Source organism: Sturnus vulgaris, chromosome W (genome assembly GCF_052056855.1).
Source record: "Sturnus vulgaris isolate bStuVul1 chromosome W, bStuVul1.hap1, whole genome shotgun sequence".
Taxonomy (NCBI): Eukaryota; Metazoa; Chordata; class Aves; order Passeriformes; family Sturnidae; genus Sturnus; species Sturnus vulgaris.
The window spans coordinates 66,246,270-66,265,391 of NC_142282.1; the positions used below are offsets into that span (position 1 = coordinate 66,246,270).

Sequence of the window (19,122 nt, forward strand, 5' to 3'; positions counted from 1 at the left end):
CCTAAACCAAAGCTTAGACAAATTGGAAAAGGCTATGAACCTGGGCAGCAATGGCAAATTGATTTTTCAGAACTACCCAGGAGAGGGGGGTACCGATATCTATTGGTATTAACAGATAGCTTTTCAGGGTGGCCTGAAGCTTTCCCTACCAGAACTGCCAAAGCACGAAAGAAGAAACTTTGGAACCACAGTGGGAGGGACTATTACATGTGCTTCTCACCACCTTTACTGCAATCAAGATCAAGGAACAAAGCGCCTGGATCCATCACTCCCGAGTGAAGAAAGCTCCTGAGGGACTCTGCAAAGTTATACCGGGTGATAATGAACTGAAATTAAAACTTTCTCGGGAAAATAAATAAAGTGTGGGTGAAATAATAAATGCAGTAGGCATAGCCTGGAGAGTGGTAGTATTTATGACCATTGCTATAGCTAGAGCTAATGCAGTACCAGTGCATTATAATGTGACTGGTATATAAAAGTGAGAAGGGAAAACTTATGATTTTGACTCCCGTAAGTCTCTGGTTCAGATGCTAAAAGTTAGAAATCCAACTGTGTGGGAAGGAAGAAATATTTGGGGACGTGAATATGCATTTGTCCAGGACAGATTACATTATTTCTATTGAAAGTAAGCCAAGATAAACTCATTCATATTAGTTCTAAATGCTGTGAGAAACACTTATACAAAGCAAAGCATTTGTCACTTTGAGATGCATCCCATTAATCAGACAACCCTGCTTGTGTATACAAGACAAGGTTGTGTCTGCCTTAGGACAGTATGCCCCACTATTATGGTGGATGAGATTACTGTAAATGAAATTCAATTTAACTTGTGCATTTGTAACTTTGTCAAAATTGAAGGATGTAATTTTTCCTATCAGGCACCTGTTGTATTGCACCAACATATAAAGGTGAACTTGACTGCTGTCCAAGAAATATCGCCTGTGCCTATAGGGATGAACTTAACATTGGTTGCACAATCATTAAAACATAATGAATTAAAAGAAATCCTCAAAGAAATTAGAAATGAAGGAAAGAGAACTTTGATTACAATACATCATGACACAGAGACTATACAGAGAGTATTTAAAAGGTTAGAAGGCAGCCCATCCCATCATTGATGGGATGAGCTTTTTGAGTGGTCACCAACCGCAACCAGTTTGCTCAATACCTTAGTTCATCCAACTGTTGTACAGCTTATTTTAGTTGACATAACTTTGATTTTGTCTGTTATAATACTTGTTTGGAACTAGAGAATGCTGAAGCGAGTAGCAGCTTTAACTGCAATATCAAGAGCATATGGTACGGTCTTGAAAGACCCCTGCTGCACAGCTTTGCTAGATGATGAAGAATCTACATATTAGTAAAATAATTTACTAACTTTGAAGAAGGAGTGGGGAATGAATCATGGTTTTAAAGAGTTAAGATTTTTGCTAAGGGTAGAAGTCGTTTCCATGACCAAGATATAAATTAAGTAGGCAAATGGTAGATTAATAATTACTAGATGTTTAGGCTAGAGCAAATTGGTATAATTATCTGCTATTATGAACTTACGTATAGAAGAACGTAAAATAAGTAAACTGTTAATCACGAAGCACGAGGCCTTGGATCGTGCCAGATGGTCACTAAGACCTGATGAAGACTCTCCTGACTTCATCCTTCGAGACCACTGACCCATTTAGAGACCACCAACCCAATTCAAGAGAAGAACTGCACACGCGTAAAGGACTAATGGGCTCATTTTAATATTGAATGGGGATGGGAGGTGCTGGGGTTATGCATATGTATTGTATGTAAGATCTTGGGGAATAGATAGATGGCAAAGAACTTTGTTCAGGTCCGTCACGCCTTTCAGAGGTGACTCCCGTGCCGCCTGCCAGTGAATAAACATACCACTTTGTAACTTTAATTAGTTAGAGGGTCTTTGTCCGTGATTATGCTGGTTTGTAACGATTCAATACTACCTAGTATGAGAATATTGTCTTGAAATTGTGTTGTTTTATTTCTAGATCTTTAAGGCATCATTCTGGGAGGCCTTGACTCCCTTCCCAATCTAGACACCAAAGAACTGGCTGGATATAGCCCCATTGTCCTCTCTGAGGGCTATTCCATATTTCTTGTATTTGACATCGCTAAGGGGTATTAGTGCAATCTGTCAGCTGAGAGATATTTCCTGAGATTATTTCCAGGTCTAGTTTGGAGATATTACAATTCTCAACAGTATTGTTCTTATGTGTCCATCTTAAGGAATATTCTCCTTCCATCCATGTCCAATTGGCATAAGTACCATTTCCTTCCCACGTGTTCCAAAATTCTTGTCAAATTGCTGACTAAGGCTGCCCACAGAACTGGATTTTCTGCAGAGGTTGGTGTTGGCTAACAAGCTGTTATAGAGATTACATTCTGTAATCTGCCAAAATCTTGCACTAACTTTAAGACCACATTCCCCTTCTGTCCTGGTTTAAGAGACAGGTGTCTGCCCAGGAAGGCGGGAACCTTTCTGGAATGGAAAATATGACCCCCTTCTCTCCAAATTATTATAACTTTGAAATTATGGGGCTTTCAGGAAAGATATAGGAAAAGGAATAGCAGTTCTTTGCTAGAATATATATATAACAAGGCAAACAAACAACCACAACATCAACAACAAACAAAACCAGAAACACAATTACAGCCTTCTCTCGGCCGTCAAGCAACTTCCCCTTTGGTGTAGTTATGACCACAGCCGGCAGAGGGCACTGTTGGCTCCCACCCAGGCAGGGCAGGTGTGTTGATTCCTCTGCGGCTGCAGGGGACGCAGTGGCGTGAGCTCAGCAGCCTCTCCACTGGCAACAGCGGCTTGGGCGACAGGGCAGAGGGGAGAGAGGGGAGATGGCTCTCCTTGCAAAACTCACGGGGAGCAGCTGGTCTCAGTGCCACTCTGGTTGGCGAGCTGGACTGTAGCTGCCTAGGACCAGCGGGCAGGAAACAAGAGGCGAGCACACCTGGGGTGGCAAACAAAGGGTAGCAAAAACCCTGGGGCAGCTGCGAGGGAGGTTGGGCGGCCCCGGGAGGAGAGAAAAGGTGAAGGGGGGAGGGTGTTTTGTTGTTTTTTTTTTTTTTCCCTTTTCTCTGGCTCTCACGTGTCCCATGTGATGTCCTGGTGATGGCAGCAGCAACCGGGCTCCCGCAAGCAGCCGAGAGGTGCTTCCTCCGGAGGGGGGGGGGTGGCCCGGGTTTCCCCCTGAGGCACCCAAGCAGATGATGAGGGTCCCTCCCAGGGACATCGAGTGTTGAAAGGTCTCAGTTCAACGGCCACCCTTGCGAGCAGAGGCTCACCAACGGTAAGAAGCAGTGAAGGACAAAACTCCGCAGTAGCAGCAAATTCTTCCCGCAGCAGCAGTCCAACACCAAAACAACAACCGTCTCCCCACCGATCCCCGAGAGAGAGCTGAGCCCAGCCCCTAATCCTTAGCCAAGTCTTAGTTATCCCCCCTCCCCCCCGCGGTATCTCTGCACTTCCCAAGAGAAACCCCCCCCAGCTAGAGAGCTCACTCCCCAGCTAAGGGACTGCAGCAAGTGCACCCCTTCCCCCCTCCTCTCCATCCCGGCCACATCTTTTGTCTCTTAAGTACCATCATTCATCTCTTAGGCTACAAACGGGATAAAAATTCCCTGAGAGAAAGAAAAAGAAAAAAAGAAAAAGAAAAAAACTAACCTTCAACACCTTCCCAGAGATTAACAACATAGTTTCTATTATTATAAATGTGCAATTATTTATCATTTTCATCTAGATCCAATAAATAATATCCACTTAGAAAATCACATCTTATACTTAAAACAATTGGATTTATATATATTTAAAAACTCCACAGTGTTAGTCAGTCTTGTTTCTGCTGTGTTTGATGTGTGGTTGCTGGTTCTACCTGCATGACATGAACCCAGGGTTTGATTCCTTACACCTTGAGTGCACTGTAGGTTATGAGGACTTGGAAAGGTCCTTTCCGTATTTTCCTTCAAGGGTTCAGAGATCCAGGTCTTTACATATACAAAATCCCCAGGTTGGTACAGATGAACAGATGCATCCGAAGCAACTGATCCCAATAGGGTTATAAACCAAGAGTCCAGCAAGAGTTTTTTCTAAAACAAGTATAGATTTAAATCCGTTTCTTCCTTTAAATGAATTTCTCCTGGAAATGATAGTGTTTGATATAGCCATCCATACAGCAAGTCATAGGGACTTACTTTAGTTTTTGACCTCGGCTAAATTCTGACTCACAAAAGAGTCAGAGGAAGGGCCTGTGGCCATTTTAAAGAGGTTTCTTGGCCCATTTTACTAATTTGTCGTTTCAAAGTCTGATTCATCCTTTCCATTTTCCCACTAGACTGTGGTCACCAAGGGGTGTGTAAGTCCCATTTTATACCCAGGGTTTTGCTCAGCTGTTGCATCACATCTGCTATAAAATGTAGGCCTCTATCTGAAGACATCCCAAGTGGGATAGGGGGGAGAATCAGAAAAAAGGTAAAACTCATGGGTTGAGATAAAATCAGTTTAATATGACAGAAAATGAAGGGAAAAGAATGATAAAAGAATATATAAAACAAGTGATGCACAATGCAGTTGCTCACTACCTGCTAACTGATGCCCAGCCAGACACTGAGCAGTGATTGGCAGCTCTCAGCCAACACCCCCCCCCCCCTTCCCCCAGTTTATATACTGAGCATGATGTCATATGGTGTGGAATATACCTTTGGCCAGTTCAAGTCACCTGTCCTGGCTATGCTCCCTCACAGCTTCTTGTACACTCCCATCCTCCTCACTGGAAGGGCAGTATGAGAAGCAGAATAGTTATTGACTTAGTGTAAAGCACTGATAAGTGTTAAAAACTACAATGTAATATTGGCTTTTGCATTTATGTATTAGCTTTTGCATTTATGTATTAGCTTTTGCATGCTGGTATTGACCATAAATATTTGGATATATCACAATGTATAATTCTATTTAGCTGTTTGTTAATATAACATAATCTATTAGTTTAAGTATGTGTCATATAGTTTATAGAAATAGTGGTGTGATTAATGTATTATATTGTAGGCCTTAACAAAAACACAAAATGTTTAAAATGCTTCTATGTAACTGAAAAAAATGGTGGGAAACAATTATGTTGATTCCCACATCTGCTGACTGACCTCTCCAAGAGATAACAGTGACAAAAGCAGAGCACCTGAGAAGAATCGTAGAAGAATTTTTTAACCCCTTTTCGGAAAATGTGGAACAACAAGATAGAAACACAATAAGAAATAAAACATATCTTATGGGATGTTGTCCAGAAAAGTTGGAGTGTAAAGAAAATAAACCAAAGAGTTCCTGAAACATCAAAAACTCACAAGAATGTCTGAATAATGTATGAAGCACATGAATATGTATGTACCTCAGTAATGTAACAGTATATAGATCACATGCTCTACTCCCTGCTTTTTGGCCAAACGCCAAGGGCATTCCAGCCCTAGTTAATTTTTTTATCCCTTATTAAACTTCTAAAAAAAATTTCCAAATTGCAAATCTTGTTTTTGACATAAGCAGCAACCAAAACATCAGTGTGCTATCAACATTATTCTCATCCTAAATCCAAACCACAGCACTGTACCAGCTAGTATGAAGAAAATTAACTATCCCAGCCAAAATAAAGACATGTGATTTAAAAAAAACCCAAAACAATAAAAATGATAAGATTTAATTTAATCAAGAAGTATGCTTGTGGAAAAAATAGTAATATTTAAAACTATCATCTGATGCTTCCTTATACTAGGACAATTTTTTGCTTGTAGTGTAGGTGTAGAAAAAGAGATTACAGGTGACCTTGCCCATGATAAGTTGTACTAATTACCAAAGAATAGCCTTGCCCTTAATGGGTTGCAGCTGTGACTAATAAAAATAAGTTTGATAAAAGGGATGGGTTGGCTAGGCAAAGGAAGCTTAAAAGCAGAGGACCTGGAGGAGGTAGAGGAGCCATAAGGAACTGAAGGTATTGAAATTGTAGGAATGCTTCAAAAGGACTGGAGGACTGACTCAAGGGGGGAGAGTCTTGCTGCAGTGAGGTCAGTCTGGGTCTGCAGTTAGACCCAGCAGTGTGTGTATGCAGTCAGAGTCAAGCTAGGTGAAAGCTTGTGGTCAGAGGTGGTAAGGAAAATACTTGCAGTCATATTCTAGTGAGAAATAATTTGCCCTTAGAGTCTGCAAAGGAGACCTATGGTGGGAGACTGCTGTAGTCAAAGTCTGTGATTAGCTGGAGTCAGGATGGCTAATCTGTAAAAAGAATAAACGGGGACCCTTTTCATGTTCTCAAATGAGTGTTAAATTTATTTTGTGATCCTGAATGCTGAATTTATTTCTTTTACTTTCATCCTGATGCCTTAAAATTTAGGTTTTTCTGTTCTGCTTGGGTGATGAAGACAAAACAGTCCTATTCCAGCTAAGGACTCAAGGACAATTACTTCAAACTTCAGGCCCTAAGTATAAACAATGTGAAAGGAGGAGGGCAGACAAGCAAGCAAGGAGGATGAAACCTCATGATTTGAGACTATTAATTGGACAGTTGACTCCTGTTATCTGTTATCTTAACTTATCTGTTAAGAAAGCAGATGGTAAGAGTTACTGGTTAGTACAAGATTGAAGAGCAATCAACAAAATTACAGAGGAAATACATCCAGTAGTAGCCAATCCCTACACCCTTTTGACCACACTGACAGATGAATTAGGGTGGTTTACTATTGTAGACCTGAAGGATGGCTTTTTCTGCATTCCTGTACACAAAAACAGACAAGACCTTTTTGCTTTTGAGTGGGAAAATCCCAAGACAGGGAGGAAAAGTCAACTTACTTGGACAGTTTTACCCTAAGGTTTCAAGAACAGCCCTACGATATTTGGATACCAGCTAGCAAAGGAATTGGAGGACTGGAAAAGACAGAAGGAGTTATTCTTCAATAGGTGGATGACATCCTGATTGTAGCTAGAACCAGAGATGGCTGCACGCGACTTACCGTAAGCTTATTAAACTTCTTGGGACTGAGTGGGTGCACAGTTTCTAAAGAAAAGCACAGATTGCTAAAGAAGCAGTAGTTTACTTGGGGCTTGAGATCTTCCTTGGACACCGACAGCTCAGCAAGGAATGGAAAGAAGCCATCTGTTGACTCCCAGAGCCCCATACTGTGAGAGAGATGCAAGCTTTCCTGGGAATGGTAGGTTGGTGCCATTTGTGGATAGCAAATTATGGACTGCTGGTAAAACCCCTATACAGAGCATTAAAAGCAGCCGAGAAAGGAATTATTACATGGACTGAACACACTAGAGCAACTTTTAAACAGCTGGAACACTCACTGATGTCAGCTCCAGCACTGGGACTGCCAGACTTGACTAAGCCTTTTGAACTTTTTACATATGAGAGACTGAATGTGGCTTTGGGGGTACTAGCACAGCATCTCGGGAACCACAGGAGAGCTGTGGCCTACTTTTCTAAACAGCCAGACAGTGTTGCCCAAGGCTGGCCAGGGTGACTGAAAGCCATGGCGGCCACTGTCATCTTGATCCAGGAAGCCTGAAAACTCACCCTTGGGTGACACATTGTAGTGTATGTACCCCATGCAGTAACAGCTGTACTTGAACAAAAGGGGGGGACATTGGTTGTTGGGTAACTGGATGCTTAAATATCAAGCACTGTTATTAGAGCAGGATGATGTTACCTTGAAAACAACTTCTGTTGTTAACCCTGGCATGTTTCTGTCCTCCACCTTAATTGATGGTGTGCCTAACCATGACTATCTACAGACAATTGAAGAAGTCTATTCCAGCTGACCAGACCTGAAAGATGTGCCCCTGGAAAATCCAGATTGGGAGCTTTTTACAGATGGGAGCAGCTTCATGAAAAATGGCAAAAGGATGACAAGCTATGCAGTGACCACATAGGACAAGGTGATCGAGGCAAAGGCCCTGCCAGCAGATGTGTCATCACAGAAGGCTGAACTGATTGCACTGACGAGAGTCCTACACCTGAGCGAAGGAAAGAAGGTAAATATATGGACTGACTCAAAATATGCATTTAGTGTTGTCCACAGCCATGAAGTCATCTGGAAGGAGAGAGGACTTTGGAATGCTCAGGGTAATGAAATCAAACATGCTGAACAAATACTCACCCTCTTAGAGAGTATTAAAAAACCCACAGAGGTAGCTATCAGGCATTGTAGAGGTCACCAAAAAGGGAAAACCACTCCAAAATTGGGGAATCGTTTTGCTGATAAAGCAGCAAGAGGATTTGCAGAAAAAGGTATTCTCACAATAATTCCACAAAAAGATTGATTTGTCAGGGTTCACCCTAAAATATGACCAAGCAGACCACAAACGAATTAAGTTTCTTAAAGCTGGGATCACAGAAAGTGGATGAGCTGTTACACCAGCAAATCAGATTGTAGTCCCACCCCTGGCCCTTCGGGAGCTGGTTCAGGAAGAACATGAAAACACACATTACGGGATGGAAAACCTTTTGAAACATCTAAAAAAGGTAGTAATAGGAAAAGGAACGACTGACATAGTACAATCAATAGTGAGCAAATGTGAAATCTGCTGTAAAAACAACTCTGACGCGAGGAAAAGAGTTGTGTTAGGAGTGACAAAGTCAGGGGATCTTCCTGGAGATTATTGGCAATTAGATTTTGTGGAGTTAGACGCAAAGAGGGATACCGGTACATACTGGTATTAGTTGACACCTTCAGTGGAGAGCCAGAGGCTTACCCCTGTCACACTAACACAGCCAAGGAAGTGGTGAAAGTTTTGCTTCATCTCATAATTCTGAGGTTCGGGGCTCCTTTGGGAATGTCACCAGATAGGGGACCACACTTTGTTGCAACAGTAGTTAAAGAGGTTTGCCAGAGTTTGGGAATTACTTGGGATCTGCATATGCCTTATAGTCCCCAGGCAAGTGGTAAAGTGGAACGTGTGAATAGGACTCTCAAAAGAGAAATTGGCAAAATTTGTCAGGAAACGTCCATGACGTGATTTGAGGCCTTACCTATAGCTTTATTGAGAATTCATATACAACCCAGAAGAAGGGATAACATCAGTCCCTATGAAACACTGTATGTTCGACCATATAAAATCCCACATATTCCAGGTGAAATTCACATGAAGGGGGAACATGATTTGCGGTGTTATTTAATGGCTTTAGGTTCTTCCTTGCAGAAGCTCCCAAATTACATCGTGTTATCCAGACCCATAGGACTGGGCACACCTGCACATCCATTCCCGCCTGGAGACTGGGTCTATGTGAAGTGGTGAGACGGTGATCCTCTGCAAGCTAAGTGGAAAGGACCATATTTCAAGTCCTGCTGACTACTTTCACCGCAGTCAAAGTTACTGGCAGAGGACCCTGGGTTCACTACTCCAGAATTAAGAAAGCTTCTGCTTCTGAACAATTGTAACAACAATGACTGATGCCAATGATAATATATTTTAAGTGGTTCCTCTTCTGTCTAATTACTGTCCTTCTTTATATTATATTTGATTGTGCAAGATATTATTCTTGTTACATGTTTATTCTTAGGTTTATGTTTAGTATTATGTATTTACTATTAGATATTTAGCTATTGTTAGATATTTATTAGACACTTATCTGTCATTAAATACTTGTCAGTAAATATTTAGAATAGAGACTTGACAATGTACAGGCTTTGTCAGGCCTCTAAAGGAGGAAAACTGATGCCTTAAGTTTGGGGTTTTTCTGTTGTGCTTGGGTGTGCTTTTCTGTTGTGCTTGGGTGGTGAAGACAAAACAGTCCTATTCCAGCTGAGGACTCATGGACCATCTCTTCAAACTTCAGGCCCTAAGCATAATCAATGTGAAAGGAGGAGAGCAGGCAAACAAGCAAGGAGGATGAAACTTCATTATTTGAGACTATTAATTGGACAGTTGACTCCTGCATGCAAATGGACTAAAGCCTATAAAAATGTGAGCTCTTGTGATCAAGCCCTCTTTGGCTTCCATCTTGGAGCTATCTGGGCAGGGGCCATGACTGGTACTGCCAGGGTGTGGCCTTTGAAGGCCTCTCAATAAATATCCATTTTCTTCCCCTTAACTGTGTAGCCTCTGTTCCAGCTCCTTTAGGCATCATCTAGGTACGTTCTTGTTTTGATAAATAAGCCTTCAGGAATTAATTTTTCCCCTACTCCAGAATATAGTCTGAAGCAGTCTACAATAGTTATAGGTTTGCCTTTAAATTAAAATATCAAGCATTATTGCCTATGGAAAAAAACCACCAAACTTCACTCTCTGTCCACCATAGCTAAACAATGAGATGGTTATACTAACAGGAACACCATATTTATGAAGCAGTCAAGAGATTTTTAGAGGGAATTAATGCTTCCAGCAAGCCAAGAGCAATTTAAAGGTGTCTTAGGTTGCAATGCAAGGTGTAACCAAAAGTATGTATTCTATTACCATCTGTTAAAACCAGGTGGGGCAGTGTTCTTTATCTCTTCCATGACCCATACTCCCTCCAGGGGGGATATCTTCTGTTAATGTGCCATTGACTCTCATTGCATGGCTAATAAAATTACATCATCTTATTGTAAAATTCTCCACCCAGGGGGTGGAGCCAAGCATCCCTACCTGGATATGATCTGAGATTTGGAGCATCACAGGCAACCTTTTTTCCACTGAATTCCCAAAGGAAGACTTTACCCTTCTCCCCCACCACCTGACCTTCAGAGAAAAACTACACACTTCTACAGCATCACTGTTTCAACAGAATCACATCTATCGCTCCAAGAGGACTGCAGCCACCATTTAATCAGACTGCTATCAACACCCTGACAGGGTGTCAGATTGTGTTCTGACTCTGTCAGTGTTTTTGTATTACTGCATTTTATTTTGATTTTCCGATTAAATTATAGTTCTGACTTGGAATCTCCCACTGGTTTGCTTTTAAACCAGCACAGAAGTCAGATACAAAAAATGAATAGAAAGAGAAGTGTGAGCTTTTCTCAGCTATCTTTATGTATTTTAAGTTTGAAGTTTTATTATAAAAATTTAAATGGCAATGTTTTAATTATTTATTTAATCTGTTCAGGAAACCCTTCAGTCAATGTACTAGTTCAGTGTCAGTGTTTGGATGTTGCAATCGTGTACAGATACTCTGTCTAGACAAGTCAATGATTTGTAAAAAGGATTTTGTTTATTGTAGTGCATATCAGGTCTAAGGACACTCTTGAATTACAATTGCCAAGTTATCAGGTTATCATTCAATTCAGTTGAATTAATGTAGTTAAGTAAAGAAAAATGTTTGCACACGGTTGTACCAGTTGAAGCTGTTATTTCATTTGAACTTGTAAATAATCATATTAAACTGAGGTATATACATGGGCATACAAGGATGTTGTGGATTAACCCCAGTAGGCAGCTGAGCACCACACAACTGCTTGCTCAACCTTAGCCCATACATAATGGGATGGTAGAGAGAATTAGAAGGGTAAAATTAAAAAACTCATGGCTTGAGATAAAGGCAGTTTTATAAGTAAAGCAAAAGCTGCATGCACAAGAAAAGCAAAATAAGAAATTTGTTCACTACTCCCTCTCAGCAGGCAGGTGTTTTGCCATCTCCAGGAAAGGAGAGGTTCACATATGCAGCAGTTACTTGAAAGACAAATGTTCTCATACCAAACATTCACCCCTGCCCCCTTTCTTCCCTCAGCTTTATAGAGGGAGCATGACACCAAATGGTCTGGAATATCCCTTTTGTCAGTTGGGGTCACCTGTCCTGACTGCGTCTTGTCCCAACTTCTTGAGCACCTGTTGTATTTCAATGCTCTAGGTTTTATTTTTATGTTTTTTTCCCTAAACCCTCCTTTTGTGGTTTGTCTTATGGTGTAAACCTTTCCCCTCTGACCGGACCTGGTTGGCTAGAGTCCAATCCCTCTGCCTCCTGGCAGAGGTTTGAATATCCCCGTGTTTCCTGTATTCTGCCTCTTGCTCCCCTGGAACTCTTCCAGAATAAACCTTGGAACATATTCCTGAGAGGAAGAGCCTCTTTTGGTCTTTTGCCTCGTTCATGCAGGAATCCGGGGCTTCCTCCTGGTACTGAGCTAGCCTGGGAGCAGGAGGAGGTCCTAGGATATCACTGCATTTGGCACCCAACATGGGGCTTTCACGAAAGTTAGAGAGCCCCACGCGGAGCTGGGAGTCCCATTTCAAGGATTCAGTAAGCCTTTTGGACTGTCCAACTACCTTAAATCAATCTGAGCTGCTTTTTGTGCAGCTAGAAGGCTTGAGGATGAAATCGGTAGCTCGCTTCAGCGCGGGGCGAGTCGATTTCCGAACGGGGACACTCCACAGCTTCACAGACAGCCGAGCTCCGCAGGAGAGGGGCAAGATACCTTCGTGTTAGGCGGTGAGAGGAATGTTGAATTTGTCTTTACAAATGAGTTGTGGATCAGCCTGTAGATAAGGCTAGCACTGAGAGATAAAAGAAACAATGGGATGGATTCCACTGATTGATGAATGGAAAGAGATATTTGCCTTTACAAACAAACTGTAGGGCTGCTGATAAATGAAATTGGATATCGAAAGATGAAAGAAGCAACGGGGGGAAAACTATGAATTCTATAAGAATTAAAAATTAAAAGGGAGGGTTATACATTAGAGGGGAATTTCAGGTATCAGGCGTTCCGGGAAGTCTGTGCCTCTCAAGTACCTCAGCCAATGGGGAAAGAGAGAGGGAAATGCGGCCGGGAAAATAGGATAAAAAGGAGGCTGCGTCCTCCGAAAATTTGAGAGATCCCAGGGGAATGTCCCATGGCCTCTCCCTTTATTCGAATAAAGCAAAAAGGACTCCTCTGTCTCCTTTTTGGACATAAACCTCTGGTGTTTGTGGATTAATTTTCCTGACAATTTGGGGGCTCGTCCGGGATCTTTCCACCGTCCGGGGCGGCGGGCGGCGAGCGGAGCTGAAGGCGCGCCTCACCCAGTTTCGGTGATCAGCTCCCCTTGGTGCCGGCCGGCACCGGGCGATTGATTGGGTTCCCGAGACTGTCCAGGAGACAGACGAGTGGCGGACCAGGGGGGTCCATGAAGAGTCCGCAGGGAAGGACCACTGAAAATCTCACTGGTGAGTAAAATGGGATCTTCGGGGAGCAAACCTGGGAGGGCACCCATGGAGGGTAGCACAGGTAAACCTGAGAGGGCACCCATGGAGGGTAGCACAGGTAAAACGGGGCATCCAGAGCGAAGGGGCCCCGGCAAATGGGATGACGATCCCATAATACCCCCGGAGAGTCCCTTGGGGTGAATGCTGAGGTCTTGGGAAAGATTGTATATTCACCCAGAAGTAACTATGGAAATTATGGTAAAATATTGTTATTTTGTGTGGCCAGAGTATAAGTTGGCAAGGGGACTTATATGGCTACTTATGGAACAGATAAAATTCATTTGTGTCGAATTTTGTGAAGGTATTTAGAGGAAAGTGGTGAGGATTAGAATGTTTTTCAGCACCTTCCCCCGTCTTGTCCTCCAGTTGCCAGCTGCAGGTCGTCTGTATCCTCAACTTTCAGAGCAAGGGGATCAGGAAAATGTTATTCCTACAGCCCCACCTGAGAAGGATAATGGTGTAGGGGGAGGGGAGCAGCATGTTGTATCACCCCCCAGAACTAGAAGAGGAACTCAGTTTAGGGCATCAGAAGCCCCCCAAGAGACAGGGGTACACCAGATGCCACTCCGTCAAGTTCCTTTGGGGGGTCAAGGGGGAGGATTTGGGTTTGTAATTGTACCACTCACTACCCAGGATATAAGAGGGTTGAAAAAAGAATTACCCCCATATTTGGATGATCCCATAGGGGTGGGGGAAAAGATAGAGGAATATTTGGGAAATGCGGATTATACATGGAAGGATTGGGATTTTCTTTTGGGAATTTTGTTTGGGTCATCAGAGAAACGAATGATTTTGCAGAAAGCTCGGCAGCTGTGGGAGGATGAACACCCACAAGCAGCAGGGGGGGCTGGACCCAATGCACCTACGGTGGATGATGCCATCCCCAGGCAGACCCCCAGTGGGACCCAAATAACCAGGCCAGTCTGGCTCGCCTTTTCGATTACCGTGCTTATTTGATCAGGGCAATCAAGTCTGCGGCTCCCAGAACTAACAACATAGCTAAGGCTCTGTCGTTAGAACAGGAGAAACAGGAAAGCCCTCATTGGTTGGAGAGGATTAGGGATGCCTTGAGGAAGCACGGGGGGATGGATCCTGAAGGGCCAGCCTTCAACACATTGCTTAAAGTACAATTTGTTACTAAGGCCTGGCCTGATATAAGGAAAGGGGTACAAAAAGATAAAAAGTGGCAAAATAAGCCTCTAAAGGAATTGGTTAGAAAACCGCAGCAGATATGTGTAAGAAGGGATGAGGGAAAGGCAGAAGCTAAAGCAAAGATGATGGCAGAGTTTTTGCAGCCCCAGAGGAATAAACCGCAGGGTCCAAGGGGTCCCCAGGGACAGAGGGGACGGGGTCGGTCACAAGGAAGTGGCAGAGGGATTCCCTCCTCGGCAGGGGACAGCCGACCCAAACAGCTGCTGGGGAAGAACCAGTGTGCTGTCTGCAGGGCAGAAGGGCATTGGAAAAACGAGTGTCTGCAGAAACAACTGGACCCTCAGGAGGAGGAAGTCCAGAGAATAATAGAAATGGATTGTTAGGGGTGTCAGGGGCTCCTATTATACCAAAGACCCACCACTCAAGAGCCCTTGATAACTTTTAAGGTGGGTCCGGGTCGAGAGGAGGTGTGTTTTCTGGTAGACACGGGGGCCTCTCGGTCCAACTTAAATTTTATACCTAAGGGGGGGAAATTGTCAAAAAGATCCTTGGTTATTCAAGGAGTAAGCGGGAAGGATGAGCGAGTGCATTTTATTCAACCGCTGTTAATAGATGTGGGGGACAGATTTGAACTGCATGAATTCTTGTTTGTTCCTAATTGTGATTGTAATTTACTGGGAAGAGATTTGATGGCTAGAATGGGAATGCAAATTAGCATTGTAAGAAGTGACACGGAGTCCGAAACTGTAATATCTTTGTGTAAAATGCCTGAAAAGGCTTATGCTAAAATAAATCCAGAAGTATGGGCAGCTCCAGGGAAATATGGGAAACTGGACATAGAGCCTCTCCAAATTACTTTGAAGCAACCAGGACAAGTGGTGTCTAAAAAGCAATACCCTTTTTCAAGGGAGGGAAAGAAGGGGTTACAGCCTGTTATTGAGTCCCTGCTAAAAGCAGGTCTTTTAGAGCCGTGTATGTCTCCCTATAACACTCCTATCCTGCCGGTTAAGAAACCAGATGGAACCTACAGAATGGTGCAGGATTTAAGAATAATAAATGAGATTGTCAAACCAAGGCATCCCACAGTTCCAGATCCATACACAATCCTAAATCAAATCCCTTCTTCACATCAGTATTATTCTGTACTGGATTTGAAGGATGCTTTCTGGGGGTGTCCAATCACAGAAGATGGTGGGCGGTGTTTTGCTTTTGAGTGGGAACAAGAGAAAGGAGCGAAAATGATGGAACAGCAATTGACATGGACGGTGTTCCCTCAGGGATATACAGAGTCGCCGGTTCTGTTTGGGCAAGCTTTGCAGAAAATATTAAGAGAGTTTACTCCACCCTTGGGAGTCGGGTTGTTGCAGTGTGTAGATGATTTGCTCTTGTCGGGGGAGCAGGAAGGGGTGGTTGAAGAGGCTACTGTAAAGCTGCTTGGTTTTCTTGCAAAAAAGGGATTTTGCAGGTGCCATTGCCCCAGACTGAAAAGGAGTTGCAGCGGTTTTTGGGGTTGGTGGGGTGCTGTGGAGCGTGGATCGAGGGTTTTTCTGTGGTGGCCAGACCTTTATGTGGCTTTTTGGCTCGGGGCAGTCCTGGTGTCGTGGTGTGGACACCAGAGGGAGAGAAGAGCTTTGGGAAATTGGGAGACAAATTGGTTGGGGCCCCGGTCTTGGCTCTTCCAGATGCAGAGGGGGAATTTCGGCTATGTGTGGATGTCGAGCAGGGTCATGCTGGAGGAGTTTTGGTGCGGGAGCATGGAGGAACGCGGGGGCCTGTTGCCTATTTTTCTGAATTGTTGGACCCGGTGGCCAGAGGCTGGCCCCATTGTCTGCAGAGCTGTGCAGCCACAGCTCTGATGGTGGCTGAGGCCCGAAAGCTGACAAGGGGAGGGTATCTCATTGTTAAAGTCCCACATCAGATTAAAGCTTTGCTAACTGAGAGAGCCTCTAAGTGGATGACGAGTGCTCGATTATTACAGTATGAATCTTGTTTAATGGAACAGGAGGATTTAAAATTTAAAGGTGGGGAAATTTTTAATCCAGCCTCTTATTTAAATGGCCCTGGAGAAAAGGGGGGGCAGAAGAAATCCATGATTGTATCCAGGTTATAGACCTCCAGACACGGGTTAGGGAAGATCTACGGGATATTCCCTGGCCTGAGGGAGAGAATGTGTTCATTGATGGGTCCTCCAAGGTGGTAGGAGGGAAACGATTTACAGGATACTCTATCGTGAATGGGAAGCAATTAAAGGAAGGGGGGAGGTTACCACACACCTGATCAACTCAGACAGCAGAGCTGTACGCGCTTGTGAGAGCCTGTGAATTATACCAGGACAAGACAGTAAATGTATTTACTGATTCTAAATATGCATATGGGGTAATACATGCATTTGGAAAACTATGAGAAGAAAGAGGTTTATTAAGCTGCAAAGGAACGACATTAGCTCACGAGAACTTAATCTCTTGCCTATTGGAGGCAGTGAATTTACCAAAAAAAAGGTGGCGATAATCCACATTAAGGGGCATCAGGCAGGATGGTCGGAGGAGGCAATAGGAAACCGACTAGCTGATGAAGAAGCTCTCAAAGCTGCATTGTTGCCAGAAGTCTCTAAGATCCTGCCTATGCTCCCAGTAACTGCACCGCTGCCAGAAAAACTCTCTTTTCCACCAGAAGAACTTGAAATAATTAAAAAGAGTGGGGCAGAAGAAAGAGAAAATAATTGGTTTACAAGGGATGGTAAGCAGTGGATACCAAAAGCTCTAGCCTTATAATTGTTAAAACAGCTTCATGAAGGGAGTCATTGGGGCTCCCGAGGACTGGCAGAAGCCTTCCTCAAAATGAACGCTGCTGTTGGTCTCTTTAGTCTGGCAAAGCGAGCCACTGAAGGCTGTTTGACTTGTGCTAAAACCAACAACAAAGTTACAAAGAAACTGGCCAGGGGAGGGAGGCGTTGGGCAGTACGTCCCTTCCAGAGATGCCAGGTGGATTTTACTGAAATGCCTCGAGTGGCAAGATTTAAATATCTTCTGGTAATAGTATGTCAATTAACCGGGTGGCCAGAAGCATTTCCAACTGTGTCAGCAACTACAGGATCAGTTGTTAAAATATTTTTGGAACAAAAAAATTCCAAGATATGGGATGGTGGAAGCGATAGATTCAGATAGGGAAACTCATTTTACAGGAAAAATTCTTCAAGGAGTTATGACTGCTTTAGGAATACGGTGGAACCTCCATACCCCCTGGCACCCACAGAGTTCGGGCCAGGTTGAGAGGATGAATGGAGAAATAAAGAAACATCTCCTGAAGCTGGTGATAGAAACTAAAATGCCATGGGTACGGCTCCTGCCCCTGGCTTTAGCAAGGATAAGAGCCAGACCCAGGGGAGATATTCAATTATCTCCCTTTGAATTGATGTTTGGAATTCCTTACCCTTGTAATTCTCAGCCGAGTGGGGGGATAGAGATAAGTGATGTGTATTTGAAACAATATGTGGCTCGGATACTGTCTCCTGTGAAATCTCTTCGACAGGAAGCTCAGCTGGCACAGACCCTACCTTTGGACTTTGCTGTTCACAACATCCAACCGGGAGACTGGGTCCTAGTTAAGGAGTGGGAAGAAGCACCACTGGTGGCGAAGTGGCGTGGACCTTTCCAGGTGTTGCTGACCACAGAAACAGCCGTCAAGACAGCTGAACACGGGTGGACCCATCACACTCCGGTCAAGGTCTCTGCAGCCCCAGAGATTTGGACATCTCAGCTGGAGGAGAAGGACGGGAAGCCGCGACTGACACTCGGCAGGAGTGGACTGGAGCAGCAGCCAGTGTGTCGACATCGGGGGAAGCCTCGTGTGCCCACCCACAGACTGCCTGCTGAAATAGTCTGTGTGGGCATCCCTCCTCTCAGATCTCCAGTCACTGGGGGCCAACCCTTGCTGTCATTGTTTTCTTTATGTTAAGCTGTTTCTGTGCCTTCACTCGCCACAAGTGGTGTGAAAGACAACGTGAAAGTAAAAATTAAGTTAGGAAATTAGATTACACAATCAGAATGTTTCTCTTAATAATGTTACCTTTATATTATCAGTTAGGTTGGAGCCAAAAATGGGAAAATAATTGTTTTGACCTTAGGAGAAAAAGTAGCAAAAACCTTTATGGGAATGGGACATGTTTTCTTGGCTACCTGGTGGACTATAGGTTAAACAATTACTTTTTTCCTCTTATGTGCTGTAGCAACTCTAATCTTTTTACCATGCACGATCCCTTGCTTAGTACAACTTATTCAACATGTGATCAAAGGGATGCAGGTAATAGCCACGCCTACTAATCCAGAAATGGTTACAAAAGGGTAGAAATTGATGTCACTCCAAATAATTACAAAACCAAAAAAAAAAAAAAAGACTCAGGAACAAAAAATTAAGTAAATGATAGCTAAAGTTTGTAAAGACAATTATTAAAAATAAAAGAGGAGGGATTGAGAGGAATGTTGAATTTGTCTTTACAAATGAGTTGTGGATCAGCCTGTAGATAAGGCTAGCACTGAGAGATAAAAGAAACAATGGGATGGATTCCACTGATTGATGAATGGAAAGAGATATTTGCCTTTACAAACAAACTGTAGGGCTGCTGATAAATGAAATTGGATATCGAAAGATGAAAGAAGCAACGGGGGGAAAACTATGAATTCTATAAGAATTAAAAATTAAAAGGGAGGGTTATACATTAGAGGGGAATTTCAGGTATCAGGCGTTCCGGGAAGTCTGTGCCTCTCAAGTACCTCAGCCAATGGGGAAAGAGAGAGGGAAATGCGGC

At 43.4% G+C, this 19,122-nt stretch overlaps 1 protein-coding gene across 11 annotated transcripts in view; it reads left to right on the forward strand.

Annotated features, from left to right (window-relative positions):
* The window catches only part of LOC148220351 (uncharacterized), a 37,971-nt gene extending 25,923 nt beyond the window's left edge, over nucleotides 1-12,048 (forward strand). For 5 of the 11 annotated variants that reach the window (XR_015799061.1, XR_015799056.1, XR_015799062.1 and 2 more), the window contains one exon: nucleotides 128-1,986. The gene's annotated coding sequence lies outside the window, so the exon portion shown is untranslated. Of the gene's footprint in view, nucleotides 1-115; nucleotides 1,987-6,401 lie in introns of those variants that run through there. The other 6 variants (XR_015799054.1, XR_015799055.1, XR_015799053.1 and 3 more) reach the window with 4 other exon arrangements.
* Nucleotides 12,049-19,122: the final 7,074 nt, after the last annotated feature.